Here is a 15,638-nt window from a genome sequence, read left to right as displayed (position 1 = left end):
TGGAAACATTTTGTACCTGGTAATGTTGAGATTGTGTTCTCTCTTGTTTGCAGATGTGACCTTAGCAGAGACTTAGAAGGCATTAGAATCAATCCAGGTGACAAGTTGGCACGAAGATAACCTTTGCTGTGACATATCCAAATGCAGGCCTTGTGCTTCTTAATTTGTCCTTATTCTGTGTGCCGCTATCAGGCGGATGCAGAAACTGCTGGTGATCTTGTTTCCCAAGTGTCTTATCCTGATGCATTTCAGACTTTTGGCTCCAGAGAGCAGCCTGTGTGACAAGCTGACTGTGTGCCATGGGGAGTTTTGCACTACTGCTTTTTGAGGGAGTCCATGCCACTGAGAGATCTCCAGGGAGATTAACGCTGTAACAGAGGCACAAAACAATGCAGATAGTTCTGATTTGTTAGGCAGATTATTTACTGTTGTTTTGAACATGCTTTCTTAACTTGCCAACAGCAAAAAGAAACTTGTGTGACTGATATCTGAGCTGTATTCTTTCGCTGTTGTCAGTAAGGAGATGGAGCTTCCAAACTGGGATGTTTCAGCTAGGATGGATGGATTTGACTCGTCTGAAATACGATTTCTGTTGGCGCCTGTCAGAGGCAGCAGCCATTTGTCTTGTGCTGTGCTGGCTGGCGTGTCACACAGTGGGGACAGCATGTATTATTACCCTGCTCTGTCCCTCCGCTGGCAGGCCTTAATCATGCCAACTGTGGTGGTTTGGCTCTGAACAAGTGATCCTGCACTGGGGCTTCCAGGTGTTCCTGAGCAGAGACCAGCCTGGGGAACCTCACATCAGTGCTTGTGTACAGGGAAGTCCAGCAGTCAGCTCCGGAGGAGGAACAAGCACAGCACTGCTCTCCTGGTGCTGGGGAGGGACAGAGCTGAAGCAGCAGAGCCCTGAGCTCTCTGCTGTGTCCTGAGAGAGGCAATGCTGCTCTCTCTGCTCCTGTCCCCACCCTGGCACTGCTCAGTGCTGATGGGCACAGCGGGAGGCAGCGAGGGCTCACACCGTGGGCTCTGCCCTGGCTGCACCCTGAATGTTTCTGTGCTCTCATCTCTGTGTCGGGGGGTTCACAGAGCTGACACACTGCAATTTCATAGTATGTTTCTGGCAGGAGCAAACTTAAGCTGGGGTTTGTGTGGGCAGTAGGGCCACAGCAAAGCAATGTGTGGGGATGAATCTGGTTGCCATTGGGGAAATTCTTGGCATTTCTTGTACCTGCTCTGATTCAGGCTTGGTGTGGTTTTGTCTCTGTAGGAGAGAGAGCCTGGTCTGTGGAAAGGCTGCCATGTACTTTGATAGTGAAATATAAGTGTACATGGAGTGTGCTGGGGCTGTGTGGGGTGCCAGGTGAGCATGGTGCAGAGGCTGAGATATTTCTATGGGCTCGAGCAGCCTTGAATTGGCTGTGGGTCCCTCACAGTGTGTCGGCACACTGGGTACCTGGGGCTTAGGCTCGCAGGGAACCCACGGCTAATTCACATTGCTAATCGTCCTAGCAAGTGTTTGTAGAGCACCATCCTGGCCCTCCCTCCCTTCTGTGCTGCACCAGGAAAGGAGTGTCGTGCCAGAGAGAAAGCCCAAACACCCTGGGAGTGAGTGAGAGGGACATTCACACCTGAGCACATGCTGGGACACCCCGGTGGGGTGAAGCCAGGTCAGCCTGCTCCTGCATCCCCAGAGCTGGGTTCGCTCCAGGATGGATTTGCTGTCAGTAAATACACATGTACCTGCCCACAGGGGTCCAGTGCTCCATTTCCCATAAATTCTTGACTTTAGGGGGAAAATCTGAATGTGTGGTTATTCATTTAGTTCCAGGGGTGCTTCAGTCATGTGAATTGTAAATAAGAAAATTGCATATGAAATTCTAGTCACTGGAATGGGGAACTAAAAGGCAACTAATCTAGAAATTATTGATTTTCTTTTTCCAGTTGTTCATGGCTAATATTTAGCCACCCCCAGCTGTGCTTGCACACGCCTGTGAACACAAAATGTGAGACAGGCAATAAGAAGTGGATGATTTCATTTTAACATCCTTTAATTAGTGCAGAAAATAGCCTGTCGCCCATATCTGAAGTGGAAGGGCTGCACACTGAAGCGTTCCCCGTGATGAAATAATGTGTGATTCCAGGTGAGACTCGCTTTTTCAGTGCTGTCAACAGCGAGCCCTGGGGAATTTGTTCTTTCCAGCTGGATGATAGCAAGTGACAGATTTCTTAATATTTGTTACAGTGTTGATGCCTCTCACTGCATGGCACATCAGGAGAAAAAGATTCACTGCTCTGAATAGCTGAACCTGGCCTTTTTGTTCTCACCACTGGATTTTAGTGGTATAGCTTAAAATGTAAAGCCTGTGATATGAGATTATTAACAGTTCTTTCATTAGGCTGTAAACAACTGTATTTTAAATTGTATTAAATTCACTATGCTTCAGAGCAAGAACCCTGTCTAATGCCACAATGCTATAGAACACAGAAATTTTTGCAGGTAACTTCTGCACAAAGCCATAGACAGTTGATTTCAACCACAATACAAGGGGCACAATGTGTGACAATACAATGTCACATTTCTCTTTTTCTTGTGGTTTATTTTGAGCAGTTTCCTATCCTGTGAGTTGTTGGCCTTCGTGCTCCCTTCAAACCTGCTGAAAATTTTATGCCTTTTTTTTATAGCAAAGAGGCCTCTCAGTCTTGAACACTTAATGTTCACGCTGTGATGGGCAGGGAAAGCTCTCTGTTCTTCAGGGAGAGGAACTGGGAACAGGGAGCCTAAGGGACCTGATGGAGTCCCTGCAGTAAAGACCTGGCTCTGCAGCCAGCAGAAGGGGCACCACGACCTGGAGCCCCATCACAGCCTCACTCTGGATCCATCGCTGTGGCTGCAAAACTTCATCAGCTGCTTTATTTTCAGTGACTGGGAAAACACATTGTAGTAGTTCGCGTTAGGAAGGGGAACCTGCTTTCTCAGCTCTTCCTCTTGTTTTCTTCCATTGTTAGTGGAGACAGAGCAAAAGCAAAGCTTTTTCATTCTCACTCAACATTTTCACTTTCTCCAGTGAGATGGAGATAAGTGAGGAAGGATGGCTGTGGGCATTGAGACAAGCCCTACCCTCAGGGACACCAGGAACAGGCAGAAAGGCGCTGATCACCTCCTTCCAGTCCCAGTCCCTTGGGTGGTGTGGGTGAGTGTTGATGCACAGCGACTCTTATTTGCCTTTAGGCATTAGAGAGCAACTGCTAATTGTCCTAGCAAGTGTTTCAAGGTTTTCTAACCCGATAAACCTGGATGGTGCCACGCTGCAATGGCTGAAGAAAGTGTTTTGCAATCATTATTGGAACAGAAAGTTGGGAAACTTTTTGTGGATACTGAAGCCAGCTCCATTAAAGTGGCTTCCCTCTCTAGCTTCAAGAATTTCCTGTAACAGAGGTAGTAGGTGGATGTTTTGATTCTGTCTAAAAACTAATTTCCATTGTATCAAGAGGGAAAAAGTGCTACAGAAACACATAGTTTCAAAAAATTGCATATGTAACAAATGTTATATTGTGAGAAGGAGGGTCTATTTCAAATAACAGATATAATTGTTATTGAGAAAGATCAGAAGGCACCTACAAAATATGTGACTGAAAGTATATTTTACAGCAGACAAAAATTATCATCAAACACAAAAGTGTCCCAGTTACAAACATTCAATTACAGACATTAATTTCTTGTGGTCTAGATCACCCAATTCTGTCTGGTAAACATCGCCTTTATTTTGGGAAATTTTTTATTTATTTTTTCCCCCTGACCCATGTGAAAAATTTGATCTTCCTGGCCCATTTGCAGCAGCCTGTAACAGCCAAGTGTGTCTTCAGATGTCACACAGGGTTTGATACCCTGAGATCCTGGACACAGGTCATACCTTGGAGCATTGACAGAATCTAGTAATGAGGCAGTGTCATGTCAGATAGAACTGGATGAGTTATTTGTAGTAAACAACTGATTTAATTTCTTTCCCTTGGTGCCTGAATGATCTGCTGTGAGGTTTTGACTGCCGGAGATCTGCGTGTGTGAAATGACAATGACTGTTTTATGCAAATGGTTCCATGCTCTGGATTGCCTGTCAGCTATTCAGAGACATTATTTCTCATTATTTGCTGTTTCGGCTGAATGGCAGTCCTTGCAAGTCACGGGGCACTGAGGCTGAGATCTGAATGAACAGCTTCCAGACTCACATGGAGCTTCCAGGAGGACCTTTCAGTAGCGCCGTCCGGACGCTCCGAGCACAAACCCTCACGCAAATGGATTTGCCTCGTGTTCTTGTGCCGTGTTTATTGCTGGCAAGGGGTGGGAGTTCTGCCTGCTGTGTGGGGCAGTCCCATGCCTCTCCTTGTACAGAACTTTGTGAGCAGATTTTGGCAGCACTTTCTTGGTGATAAACACGTGGCACCCCAGTGCAGGGAGGTGGGATGAACTGGCAGTGGGCAGGGAACGATCTGGTTTGGGTTTGGCCACAGGACCCAGCACTGTCCCTGCTCCTGCTCGCACAGTCCAGGCTTTTTCTCCCCCCGGGAAGCAGGCAGTGTTTGTTGTGTTCCTTATGCAGTTTTTCAGCAAGAGGTTGTACATGAGAGAGCTTCATCATTTGTGACAGTTGTAGTTCTAAATAGGAAATGATTAATATTTCATGGTTATTTTTCTGTAAGACATGATTCTTGGGAGAATGCATCAGTCTGACTTGCTGGAGAATGAGCTTGCCTTGCCTAGCTTCAAATGAAAATGTAGTCAGGCACTGCATGCTAATATTCCTACTTTAGATGAAAGCTCTCTGTCTCCCTGACTAATGCTCAACTGACAGTACATCAGTGCAAAAGTGTGCACTGAGTTTGGGAAACTTCTCTTTTCCTCATCAGTCTTGCAAGTTATCTGCCACTCTGCCTTCTGTGCCTTCAGTCTAGGTTTTAAGTAGTACAAGAGGTCATGAATGTCAGCCGATTCCATCAACTGCAACATCTTTGATTCTGATCTTTCCTTTTTTATTTACTTATTTTTTCCTTTCTTGAATCAAAAGCAAACTACTTCAAGATATTTCAGGGTTGCACCAGGATTGCAAACAATTGGTCAAGGAAACATTCTTGTCTATGTGATATGACTTTATGTGAAAGTAGCTGTTCAAAATGCTTCTAGATAACAGATCCTGGTAAATATCCTACAGAACTTTTGTTCATATAACATTGATTGACTGGTCACAGAGTTACTGTTATTCAGCAGCGAGACCACCAAGGCTTTGACTGGCCTGGACTGCTACAAGAAAGTCTACAGGAAGATTATAGAAAGCTTGGTAAGAAAAGTGCAATTGAAGCTGCTTTTTTTTCTGCTCTTCCAGTTGTTCTGTAGGAGGAGTTACACTCTATTGTAGTAGGATGCTGTTAAATACTGCAAAGCAGGATGACAGAAACAGAGGGACAGATTCCTACTTACATATAAAGGTTTTTTAACGTGAATTCAGTTAGACCAGAAGAAAATGCTGTATGTTCCCCCAGACCAGTATAATGAGATTTAATCCTTGCACAAACGTCTGTACTGGAATACAAACTATTCATAGCAGATTCTGCTGGTCCCAGCCAGGGTTTCATTGGGTTAGACACAGTAGAAAGTGCTCAGAAATGTGATGAAGATGAGGCAAGATTGTAGAAAAAAGCCCCATATGTTAGAATGTGTCAGCATTGGTCTGTGAAAGGTTAATTTAAGCATCCTCCACTTCTGTCCCCTGCAAATGCTATACTTCTCTTAATTACAGTCATGTCTGCCTTCTCTGTCTGTGCAAAAGTCGATATACTTGCTGTCACCAAGCAAAACAAGCACTCCTGGTTCTTTCTAAGATGCTATTTTGTAGCTGGAATTGTTTCTATATCACAGCTGTTCCAGATTATTTTAAAGTATCTTGGTAGCCTCTAAATGAAGCAGAAAGAAATTAATAGGAATGGCAACTACTTTGCAAGACCTCTGTAGTCACAAGGCAATTGAAAGTAAGTTTTGGAGAGGAATGATTTACCTGAAGGGCTTAGAGACCTCATTAAGGCACCAGGTCACCTCAGAACTTTTGTCTGTGCTATGTAAGGATTTAGGGACTTAGAAAGCTACATAGCCTGAACTGCTTTGCTTTGCATTGGTTTTCTGCCTAAAAAACCTCATCAAACCACCTTTTTGGGGTGTGTATAATTTTCTGCACATGTAGTTATATACTATGGTATTTGGTGATCCATCTTTTTTAAGCTAATGCAGCTGATATGTCAGGCAAGACTTGCTCAGCATTATTAAAATTCATGTTGCTTTATGAATTTAAGACTTACTTCAGCACAATGCAAAGTATGAATTCAACAGCTACTCTGTAGGTCAGAGCAGTCTTAAGCTAATAGGCAATATAGCCATGGGAAGATACCACATTTATCAGTGGATTGCAGGCAGCTTTGTAGATGTTGCTTTCGATGATCAACAGAGCAATCAAATTTGCAGGCTTGTTTTCTAATCTGTCTGCCTGAAAATTTTTTGCTTGCTTGGTTTTTTTGGGGATCTCTTCTCCTGAAGTGCCATTGTTTTGTGAAAGGACTGGTTTGACTTGGTTATAATAATTATGAAAAGAGGTTTGGTTTGGTTGGGTTTGGTTTGGTTTTGTCTGATGCCATTGGCACAGAGAAGCCTCTGCAGTTGTGTTTGGTTTCCAAGTTAAGCTGTCTGGGTGTTGCTGTCCACAGATGGTCTCTGAGCCCGGGATGTCTATGCAGCTGTGAGAAGTAACAACATAAACTTAGTAGTGAGGTTTTTGTCAATATTAATTAAAAATCATGGTTAAGAGCTCTCATTCAGCAAACACTGTCTGCTACTCAAAGCACTTAGATATGTTTTTAATTTTGTGCATATTCCAAATATATTTGGTCTCATTACAACTGAAGTATATACTGTGAATCCTATGGGTTTAATGCTTTTTAAAAGCAAGTAAATAGCTGGAATTCATATATGTACTTGGTGGGTAAAAATCAGGAAACATAACTAGAGTTTTTATATGGATTTACTTTTGGGAGCAGGTTCTGTATTTCTGCTTTCCTGCAGGTTAATTGTGCTGGGAATTACTCTGTTCCTCTTCTCCCTTCAACTAATTTTTCCTAAGATTTCTCTTACATTGTAAGCCTCATTTCATACATTCAATATCACTGTTCATCAGCCTAATTACCCTTTGGTCCCACCTCCTTGGCACAGACCCTCAAAGAGAGACTCAGTATTCCTGCCTCAGCTCCTGCACCATCTGGTCTTTCCAGTTTGGAGCCTGTGTCCATGGTTTCCAGAGGAGCGTTGGTCTCTGTGCTCTGCTGGCTCAGGCACTGCAGCTGCATCCCTGACAGCTGGCTGCTTTCTTCATTACCAACTCCTGCTGTGTCTCCTCACGTTACAGTTCTTCCTTCCCATTTCTTCCTGTCCCATACAAAATACCTCCATTCTTCCAAAAATATAATAAAATGAGATTGATGTCCTTCCCAGGAGCTCAGGGGGCTCTGTTTCTGCACAGGACCAAGTCTGTACCTGCCAGGTTCTTGCAGAAGAGAGGATGAGGAGCGAGGAAGGGACCTTCATGCATCAGGGTGAGAACCAGCCAGCAGGGGCTTCACAAAGTTTCTGCAGCCGTGGTCGGAGAGGTGCTGAGGCACAGCATGACACCATGGGGACACACCACAACAGGCACCAGCACATTGGGGGAAACTGAGGAGAATCCACCTCAACAAACAGATTAGTCAGAAAGCAAGCATCAGCAACGTGGAATGGCTGGGTTTGGTTTTGTTTGTGTGTTTTCATATAATAGCATCATGAAATGGTTATGTACAATTGAGAACCTCATCAATATTACATCCGCAACAGATGGTGAAAACCTCCTGGCATGGACGAGTAATCCATTTAGTTCTTCAGATGAGATCTCCAGTACCAGGCAGAGCATCTGGCCTTTTGGCCCATCTTTGAGGTACATTGGTGGAAACCCAGAGCCGGCCAAGGAGCTGCCTGTGACCCCACGTCCACACAGGAGCACCTGTGAGCCATGCTTGGGGTGATGCTGACAGCAATTCAGTGAGGGCTTTGTGACCTGATTTTAAACAGCTGCAATGAATTGTTTTTGCCTTGGATTTCAGACCATTTATTTTGGGAGAGCAGAACACTTCTATGAGATGCAGCATCATGCTGAATGCAGTAGGAACAGATGACAGGATATATGGTGGTTTTTTGGAAGATGGCCACTGAGTCCTTGGGGATGCAGGTTACATCTGTGAGCAGCTCCTGGGCTGTGCCCTTTGCATTTTGCAGCTCTGCTGCTGGCGGGGTGGACCAGAGGTGATGTTTTGCAGCATGGTGGCAGTAGAACTGCTTCAAAATAAAGGCACCAGCTACAAGTTTGGTGAAAAATGTACCCACCCAAGAAGGAGCCTCAGGTCTGGGAAGGGCACTCAGCCCATCTTAGGCACTTACCAGTAAGGTATGAAAGACAGAAAGTATTTACCTTAGGGGAAAATCACAGCATTTTCACCTGATTATATGATTTTACTTGCCAGTCAAGGATCATATAGCCGATAGAGATGTGAGTCTGCTCTCTGAAAGAGTTTGGACATCCAAACAAATGTTCTTCCCAGCTTGCAGAAATGTTAGTAGTTGTCCTGTAGATTGGAGCCTGTTTGGAGAAACAATGTCACCCTTTGTATTTTGACTTTTGCCAGTGAAGGGAGTAGCCTGCCTATAAGTTTTTTCCTGCCCCAAGAGATCTTTTCATGACTGAGTGATAGGAAAAAGCAAATTAGAGATGTTAACAGAGCTCTTAATATTTGCAGTGGATGGATGCCATGCTGTGCTGTGTACCCAGCCATACCCACTCTCTGGCTCCCACCCCATCCCATGCTGGATGGAGCATGGTGGCTTTCCATGTACACTTGCTCATTGTGGAACTGTGCAGCTCCCAGATCACACTGTTTGGTTTCTCTGTCTCCTGCTGTCCAGAATCTGCCTCCTGCACATCTGTTTGATGGCATTAAACCCTCACCACCCAGGAGTGGGTGTCAGTAGGTCAGTGGGCTGTGCTGGTTCTGTGCTCACTCCTGAGTACAGCTTGCAGCAGAGGGGGGTAAATTATTGACCTGCATCTGTTCTGCTTTTTGCACTGTGACTCTGGACTTGCCTTCATTCCACAGCCACTGAACTAGGGAAGCTGCCACTGAAGCCAGACAGCTTTCCCTGGGTCTACATCCTGAAATTCAAAGTCAGCACAGCTGAACCCTAAAATAACAAGATTTCTGCTTTGATGCTGATATGCAAATGCTAATAGCCATAACCACATGGGAGGACATGAATTTGTGCTCTCTTTTTGATGCAATCACTCATAATTATGTTGACTAAACTTTTAATTTAGTACGCATTTTTTAAAAAGTGCATGGCATAAAGTGGTTTTGCCTTGTCCACATGAGGTAACAAATTGTTTGCCCGTTTCTTGTAGAAGGAGGAAATTCTGTAACACTGTCTCTGTGCTGGGCCTTGCACTGACTCTCTTTTGTCTATTTTTGTCACATTCTTGACCAAATACTAGATTTGATTTTGACCCAGATCTGTATAAATTACGGTAGTAATAGGGTTGGAATTCACACACATATGTACTGAGCAAAGGACAAACCTATGGCCACAAGAAGAGCTGTGATGAAACCAGTGAAACAAATGACCCAGACAAGGACAATGCATGAGAAAATTGTGATAATGTTTCATGGCACTGTGCAGAGCATGGCTTTTTGCCCTCCTAGCTTTAGCACATAAATTCTCACATGCTCCATTGCTAAAGCACCTGTTGCCATAATGACTTGGGGATGGAAGAACCTTTGCCCACGTGCAGTAATGCCAGCATGCTGGCTCATGCTTTGGGAATGGTTGGACACTCAAAAAAACAAAAAAAAGAGGAGGAGGCACAGAAGTGTTAATTTGGAGTTTCATTTTTGCTCCTCTGAACCCCATCCTGTGTTGTCAGACAAGACAGCAGATAACAAAATGGATGGAGACCCAAAATCACTGAGCTTCTTCATGTTTATGAGTGATTAATGTAAAAATTAATGAGGATTTAATGTAAGTTAAGAATAGAAATGACTTAGCCCCAAGATCATGAAGTTTCTGCAGAGCAGAATTGCTGAATGATTTAACAGAGGACTAAATAATGGACCTAATCTTATGCACAACTGTGAAAGCACTTCTCTCTATTTAAAATGAAAAGTCACATAAATGTGTGTACAGATCACTGCTGTGCAAACTTTTTTCTCTCCCATGTAAAACTTTTGTGTTCTTTCATGAGAAAACATCACTGAAGGGCAATCCTGGCTGACCCAGATACCCCAAGGTGGCCAAAACCCCAGGCTGGACACTCACACCAGCTGAGGCTCTTGACATGAGCAGGTGGCATGCACTGGGTAGGCACAGGCAAACAGGTTTTGCTGGCTTCTGCTACTGGTTATTGCCACAGCTGCTCTGAAGGGTTTCAGTTATGTAATCTCCAATGATCTGGGGGGAACCTGTGCAGATTCTTCAACTGCCAAGCCATGGCTGCTTTGTCTCCTTTCCCAATGAGCCAGCAGTGAGGAGCGGTGCAGCTCCCTGAGCAAACCCCACCTGGCTACAAGCAGACTATTCTGACTCAACTTTACTCCAGCACCAGCCAACTCTCCTTTGTTAAAGGCTGCCTCTTCCATATCTGAATGATGCTGAAAGTTGCTGGGTTGTGCAGCATCCTGTGGATGATGAGCTGTTAGAGCAGGCTGCGAGCAGCAACCGCTACCTGAGCACAGCCAGCCCTGCAGCTGAGCCCCTCCGGGTGTCAAGGCAAAGGGGAGTCTGTCCCATGCTAATTAAAACTCTTTTCTCAACTTCTCCTTGGCAAAGTGCAAAGAAATCCTCTTTTCATGCCCAACGACTAAAAATAAATCCTATTTTGGGTTTCAGAAGCAGCCGCATGACTAAATGAGCCCTTCAGTTTCATTCATGTTTGCTGTCTATTAATCTGTTCTCCTCACCCTCAGCAGGGTATGACTCAGGGCTTCACATTGTCTTCCTCCCTGAACTATCTGTGTTTTGACTTTAAATTCTGCTGTCTGACGCAAAGCAGTGCTGAAATCATGACAGTTTGATCCAGCCAGCTCCCAGGAGACTCTTGATCTTTACTGGCTGGTAAATGTAGCACTCAGAACAGCTATGCAGAGCAGATATCGATATTTTTACACCAAATGTTGGTAAGCAGATGTCACAGGCTTGTGAAAAGCCTTGAAACTCCTCAGGAGAAAATATGTGAGTATGTGTGTGGGAGGCCTGGAGATAAAAATAATTCGGTGGTTCTATGAGAAGGCATATATTCCTTAATCCGTTGGTGTTTTGCTATTCCTGTGCAGGGTACTCAAAGTGGAGGCTGCTATACTGGAACAAGTATAGCAGTAAACTCTTTTTATTGATCTGCTGCTTTTGCAGCTCCTTCCAGCCCAGGCTGCTCTGCCCCTCTGGCCCTGGCTGAGCTGATAGCTCCCATTGCCGGCCCTGAGCAGAGGGGTATCTCCTATGGGGTGGAGCCTGATTATCCCAAGCTTCAGGCATCCCACAGTCAGTGTAGGTCACTGGGCAGGTAGCAGCAGTGAGGCAGCGGCGCTGGAGCCAGCAGCAGTCCCTGGAGCAAACGGAGAGGCACTAGGGAGGTGACAAAGCCCTAGGGAAGGACTCTAAGGAGGGTGGCCCAGCTGAGCCCCAGGTAACCCCAGCCCTGGTGACCCCAGGTGCCGAGCTGCAGTGGGTGTGAAGTGCTGACTCACATCGCTGAGCACTGGGGCACAGCCCCGTGCTGCTGGGAGCCTTGCCTAAGGCTCCTCTTCAGAGTTATTTTTTTAATAAGCAGGCAGCCTGAAATCCTGAACTTGTAAATGTTGGATAAAAGTCCAGATTTGTTTTTTTGTTTTTCCTTAGCTTTTCCTGTTCTTGAAATGTCCCCTCAGGGAGGTGTGTAGGGCAGGCTGGTGTTAAACCTGCTTAATCTCATTGCAGTGTTTGAATAAAGCCCAGTGATCGACAGCCAGTGGATGCTTGCCTTGACATCCCTGCTTTTAGAGGACTGGTTACAAACTGCAAAGCCCTTATTTTTCCTTCCAATGCTGTATTTATCCCTCCCCTTATGGCTTTGGAAATGAAATTTGAGCCATTTATTGTGCACTAAATTTAGGGAGGACAAAAATATTTGCATACAAATATGATTGATCTTTCAAGCATGCAAAATGAGCAAAAAATGATGAGTCTGATGTTGGACACAAGCAGAGCTTGAGCATTTTAAAATTAAAATAATTTAAAAGAATCTGTATCTATGATGGCAGATGAGCTTTTTCTGAGGAAAGAAAACCTCCTCTTTCTCATTATATACAGAGTAAATGAAGATATTCAAGTCAGATATGGACTGAATTTTAAATGTGACAATGGCATTTATTCTGCAGGAGATGTCATGTCTGTAATGGATTATAAATTATTTTTAGTTGCTACTAGAAACAGAAGAAGGGGGAAAGAAATAATCAATATTGACACAACCCTGCTTTATTTTTTAAGTAGTGCTGATCTTGGTGGCACCAATTAGAGGAGGAGAGAGCTAAAGCTGCAGAAGTGCAAACCCATTCTGGTGTTTAGAAAAGAGCCACAGCAGCCAGACAAATGTGCTGCCTCTGTGTTTCTGCTGGGATGGTCATGTCAGCAAGGTCATCATTCCATCCTCTCCTGGGAGCTGGGCAGGTGTGGTGGGAGGCCACGGCCCAGGAACAGTTGTGGTTCTGTCCACCTTCACCCTGCTGGTGCTGGTGAGTCCTAGGGCCTGGGCACAAGGACACTGTCCCCAAGGCTCTTTGCCAGACCATGCTTCTTCCTCAAGACAAGTTTCCTGACTTTTCCCACTGACAGTAGGGATGATGATATTCCAGCTAAGGTATGACAAAACAGAGTGGGCCAGACCCCTCTGGCCTCTGTTTGTGGCAGCGAAGTTCTCCTCCCAACCCCATGCCCTCTTTCTTGGAATAAAAGCCTTTTGCTGCAAGGTGCAGGGTTGATTGATTAACTTTTATCTTCTCATGATGCATGACTAGGTAAGGCAGAGCATGTGACAAGACAAGCTGTTCAGAGAAATCACTGCAGATAGAGCTGGGCTGTTCCCAGGATCCACAAAAGGATGCAGCATGGGCGAAATTCACTCAGAAAAACAAGATTACCCAGCTCCTTTGCTTAAGCAGTTGATATTGAGCTAATTCTAATGCAATTTCCTAAAATTTAGAGATGCTGTGATGTGATCTTATTCTTGTATAAAATGCCATGGAACTTCTGATGACAGAACAGATCCAATTTTCTGTTGCATGACTCATTCTGAGGAAAAGAATGCTGTACATTCAATATGACCAAAAAAAGTACATTCAGTAAGGCCCTCCATATACGGCTGTGTGGATGCAATCAATCGTAAGCACAAAGTCCAGGCAACACTTTTTGATATGGAGTAAAATTGACAGATGGATTGTAGAAGCCTTTGGAAAATTTTATCCACTGAACCCAGAATAGCCACAGCAGAGACCTAAGCCAAGTGTCTGCCTGACTTTACATGCTGTAAATCTGAGGTGAGTGGTTAAGGAGGATGGAATCTTGCTCACGTGCCAACTAATTTGGGTTGTCTGAAACACACTCTAATGCGGAAGATCAGGGATAGATGGATGGGGTTCAACAGGATGATTTAATGGGAAAGAATTTGCTCCATAAGTATTAGTCATTTGGTGACAGAATGCACAAAAGCCTGTTGGAAATACCTGCAGAAGAACAAGAAAATTCCTGAAAGTCTGAATTGAGTAATTTTCTTCTGGGTGTTTTTTGTTATTATTTTGTTTGTTGGTTTTGATTACATTGAGTATTCTGTCCATGGACTGAGGTGTATTAGCGATAGCAATGTCTGCAGGGCTGTGTTTTGTGGGCATCCAGAGCCCTGCTGAGGGGGATGTGGTGTTCAGCAATACAGTTCCCAGCTGCTCAGAGGGCACTTGGACCTTGCCCTCTGCTTACTGCAGCAATGCCTTTCTATTTCCCTTCTTAAGGGTTGCTATCATGGGCCCTAATGCAATATTTTTTTGGCTCTTTTATTCCTGGGTCTGGTAATGAAAGTGAGTGTGGATGGAATCTGGGGCCAGAAGAGTTTCAGCACAAAAACTGATATTGTATTTTACTCATCAAACTACATGAATTGAAACAAAATCTCTACTTCCAGATCTCCATGTCAACTACAGCAAATGCAGCCAGGATTGTCTTGTTGTCTGTTCATGGCTACAATTATTTCTAGCTTACTGTTCTTACAATAATTTAATTTTGTAATGTTTATTGGCATGGAAGGTACATTTATCCTAGTTTTTTTGGGGTTTTTTTTTGCATTTTGTGCTGTAAAAGGTCAAAATTGTCAGGAAAGATTTATTTTTGAGGAAAAAGAATCCTTATTTAAAAGCCAAAGTAAAATAACCTTTCTGTAATAGAAAGGAAGCTAGAAAGGAAGAAGGAATAAGCAAAAACTCTGAGCATCAGGTGAAGCCATGTGTTACATCTTGTATTGTGTGATTTATGGCATGGTGGTATTTACTCACCCCACTGATCCAGGCATGCAGGTGCTGCCCTTTTTGAGAATGGAGGTAGAACTGTGAGGACCTTTTCAGCTGCACCTGGCAGTGGTGCCAGGGATGGGTAGTCCTTCTCTGGCTCCATCCCCATCCAGAGGAGTGCCAGCCTGGCCCCTGTCCCATGCCACAGCCACTGGCAGAGCCAGAGCACACAGCCTGGGATGGGGGCTACTGGGGCAGGAGGAACCTTCTGCCTTATCTTTCACCAACATTCTTCAGTTTTTCCATCTACCTCAGATAAACAATGGAGGTGTGTCCTTCCCCCCTCAGCCCCCTCCCTCAGGAGTGTCCCTCTCTAGCTGGTCCAGAGCTCCAGGGCTACACCTGATGACAAGGCCACAGATGCCATGAACTATCCCTGCCCTGTGACAAAGCCAGAAATGTGCCACAATAGCTCAGTCAATGAACTAAAGAGAAAAAAATAAAAAAGCCCTGCTGGCCATAGCTGTTGAAAGGCTATCTCCTGCCAAGGCATGAGATAAACACACACTCACACAGACCCTGGGTGTAGTCTTCCTCATAGCTGGGCTCACTCCTTCAGCCCCTGCGTGCCCCCAGCTTTGCTCCTGCCCCACAGCCCTGGCGTGTGTCCCTGCTGCTGGCTTGGCCTGCAAGCACCCCCGAGCTGAGGGTCATCTTCAGCCACCCCCGAGCTGGGGATCATCTTCAGCCACCCCCGAGCTGAGGGTCATCTTCAGCCACCCCCGAGCTGGGGATCATCTTCAGCCACCCCCGAGCTGAGGGTCATCATCACCCACCCCAAGGTGTAGGTCGGGTTTATCAAGTCCTTCCTTCCAGCCTGTGGGAGCTGAGAAGCAGAACTGGCTGTATCACGCCTGCCTTTTGGGGGTTTGTTTTGTTTTTTTTTTCTTTTTAAACCTTTATTCCCTTTCCCCCTTCTTTCTTCCCTGCCTTGCTTTTCTCTA

Source organism: Parus major, chromosome 9 (assembly GCF_001522545.3).
Source record: "Parus major isolate Abel chromosome 9, Parus_major1.1, whole genome shotgun sequence".
In the NCBI taxonomy this organism is placed as follows: Eukaryota; Metazoa; Chordata; class Aves; order Passeriformes; family Paridae; genus Parus; species Parus major.
The sequence above is the reverse complement of the archived record's forward strand: the minus strand, read 5'-3'. Positions refer to the sequence as shown.